The sequence below is a fragment of the Pseudochaenichthys georgianus genome, chromosome 4 (assembly GCF_902827115.2).
Source record: "Pseudochaenichthys georgianus chromosome 4, fPseGeo1.2, whole genome shotgun sequence".
Classification (NCBI taxonomy): domain Eukaryota; kingdom Metazoa; phylum Chordata; class Actinopteri; order Perciformes; family Channichthyidae; genus Pseudochaenichthys; species Pseudochaenichthys georgianus.
Genome location: NC_047506.1, coordinates 18,520,716 through 18,524,154, shown reverse-complemented (window position 1 = coordinate 18,524,154; position 3,439 = coordinate 18,520,716).

Genomic DNA, 3,439 nt, shown 5'->3' with positions numbered 1-3,439 from the left:
CTTACTATAATTAATTAAAATATTGAACTCACAACACTGGTAATTACAAACTTAACCATTTCTCTTTCAATAAATAAATAGTGCTTGTGTTGATGGACGCCGTTTTGAAATACAATGAAATTATCTATTTCAAAGCCACATTGTGGGTGGGACACAACTAAAGCTTCGCCAGTTTATAACCGATGAAACATGATGGTATCAGAATAATCACTTAAATGTGATTTATAGGATGCTACACAGTCACTGTAAAGATAGTGTCAGAGGAGAAATAAGCAAGATACATTATCTGTTAAATCGCCATGGAGGTTATCTTTTATTTATCAGCAGCAGATCAATAAGTGTCAGTATCAAAACATAACACTGGCAAATACAATAGGTAGGCTCAGCAGACAGACCGTAGTGCAAAGTTAAAGTGTCACATGATTATCTACTAAATAGTGAATTCAGCATCAACTCACCAAGATGAAGTTCAAAACAATGTAACAGACACACCTTAGTGCAAGTTAGGTGTCAGTATTAAAAACAGTGGCAATATATATATAATAACAATAGAAAATCAACTTCAATCAAATGTACCCAAAAAAATACACTTATAACAAATATATAAAATAGCACTGTAAGAGTTTAACTGTGGGCTAAGCCCTGAATGTTTCCATGTCCAGGAAAACACCGCTGTGTGTCAATATTTAAAACAATACTACAGGGAGGAAGGCCTGTTTGACTTCACTAGCTCTGAAAGCACTCCCAGAAACCCCTGCTGAAAAGCCTTTTGTTGCTCCATTTGCTGTGCCAAGACTGCGTCCCGTTCATCCTGGCGCTCCATCATCGCAATCACCCTGTCCTCTGTTTCCTGGGCCTTGTGTAAAAGCATCATCTGGTCCTCGTGCATCGCCTTGCTGGCCATGGCACGCCTGTCCTCCATAGTCTCGATGGTGGCAAAGAACTTCTCATCATGTGTGTCCTGTGCGCGCTTTCCTAAGAGGAAACATTATTTAATCACCATGTAGTTTTACAGGCAGAAGGGACACGGTCAGGCTGTTAGGGCTATTCCGACTGATAGGGTTAGGGTTAGGCACACACACACACACCACACACACACACACCACACACAAACACACACACACACACCCACACACACACACACACACACACACACACCCACACCACACACAACACACACACACACACACACACACACACACACACCACACACACACACACACATACTTCAGCAATAGAAGATTGGACTTGTGAATTAACTAAAGCATACCAATAATGCCTAGCTTTTTGCGTTTGGTTGATGGAAAGGGAGACGAGCAACGGCTGCTGTTGCGATCGGGAAAGGAAAGTCCACTCGTTTCCAATCCAGCGAGTTGTCCCGCCTCGCCTGAAACAACAAATGTAGTGCCATGAGTTAGTGAAGCACATTACAGAAAACACTGCCCACTTATTCACAAGACAAAACGTTTTCATGGCGGCCGAGAATAGCTAGTTAGATGTTATGTTATTAGCCAGCTCAGGGCCGGCTAACAGTGTTAGCCAGTTCAGCCTGCTCATGGCTACCTCGATCTACTGAGCAAATAAAAGTACATCTGAGACCAGTAATGTGCATATTAAAAACCCCAGTACAAGTAGTTTATTTTACCTTCGTCGTTGTTGCTCACTTCACAGCCGACTGAATCCGCCGTTTCAGCGAGCTCCCACAGCAGCGTGCCCGAGTCGATGGTCATTTCAAGTAGCTTTTGCGAACATCGCTCAAAACATTTAGAGTTGGGAACTGCTTGTTGTAGAAGCTGCTACATACCTGCATCTGAGTAAATTGACAGAAGCGCCGACACTTCCTCATCATTCCGGTGCTGTACGTGTTGTCATAACTGCTTTCAAGTACAAACAACATACTCGCTCAGGTGTGGATGTGGTTTTGTAGCGAGGGAAAAAAATGGCTGCCTAACAAAACAAATTCAGAGTCTAACGGGGCGTGGTTTGCAATTCGCCCAGCCAATAGAAATAGAATAGAAATTGGCACTCTTTTGTCACCAGGTTCGTACCACCTCTCTAGCAGGGACTAAAAAGTACCAAAAGAGTTCCCGGCGCTGAGTAGTCCCGGCGGTGTGAACGCGACATTATTGGTACTAACGGAACTAAAGAACTAAAGTACCAGGGAAAGTCCTGCGGTGTGAACGCGGCTATTGATACGACATGGAAGGGTTCAGTGCTGGACTCCGTTCAGATGGAAGCACAGAAGCTGGACATTGAAGTGCTGGCCTCAGGATTTAAAGGACACATTGACATCTTTGACAATGGGCACTGAGACTAAAGGTCTTTGCAACGTCACCCTGTCTGATGGAAGTGTTCTGCACTGTATGAAGCTTTGCAACTGGCTTTGCTGTCACATGCATCATGTTTGCTAGACATAGGTGGATTCTACTGTGCGATTATCAAGCAATGAAAACTTCTCTGCTGTGCATCTTCAGCCTGGTGATTCCAGTGCAGTGCGCATGTCATGTGGCAGGTCTGTGGCTGTTCTGCACACCACCTTCGATGACCTCATGCTGTATTTCACTGCTTTGTCACACACTTACCAAGCTCCTGACTTCAGCGTCATCACTGTGAATGCCAAGGCGGCACTACATGGTGTGGCAAGTCATTCACACAAAGCCGATAATTTGCACTAAGGGTGCACACTACATCTTCCGAAGTGACCTTCAGTAGCACATCTCCCAATGACAGCCGCCCATTGTCAACAGCCAAAGGTGTTGTATTGACAAAGTGCTTTGTGCCCCTTAACAAGTGGTGCCCAAACGGAAATGACGGCAAACACTTACTGCCAAGTCACACTGTGCCTGAAGTACTGAGTCCCAGTCATTGTACAGCGCCCCCTGAACATGTCAGATATGTTCATGGGCATTTCCATCAAGCCCACCCCAAATACCGTGCAAATGCAGGACGTCAATGTGTTGCCATGTCTTTGGCCGCTATGGCTTGTCACAAGGGAAATCGGTCATGACTTGGAACAGACTACAACTTGATGAGGTTCTCAATGCTGGGAACAAGCTGTACTCTTTCCTGGCTAGAAGCCATTGCATATCTGATCTGTCCGGCCAAAACATCTTCTGATCGCTGATTTGCCACCCACTGTCACTTTACCACCTTACACATACACGTTGGACTGCAGCAGCCCCGTCAGTGGAGATCTGTTTAAGGACACCGGTGAGCTCTACCGTCTTGGGCTTGCATTCCCTTTAAAGGCCAGTCTTTGCCACATACAATCAATGCTTCCTCACTGTTGCAACAACTACTTGTGCTATATTCCATCAGGACGGACAGTATGTTGTTGTTGACTCGCATGCACGTGACGTCAAAGGCAAGCCCAGTTCAACAGGAAAAAGCATACTGCTATGCTACAGGACTGTGGACGACATATGTGTTAACATTCGTC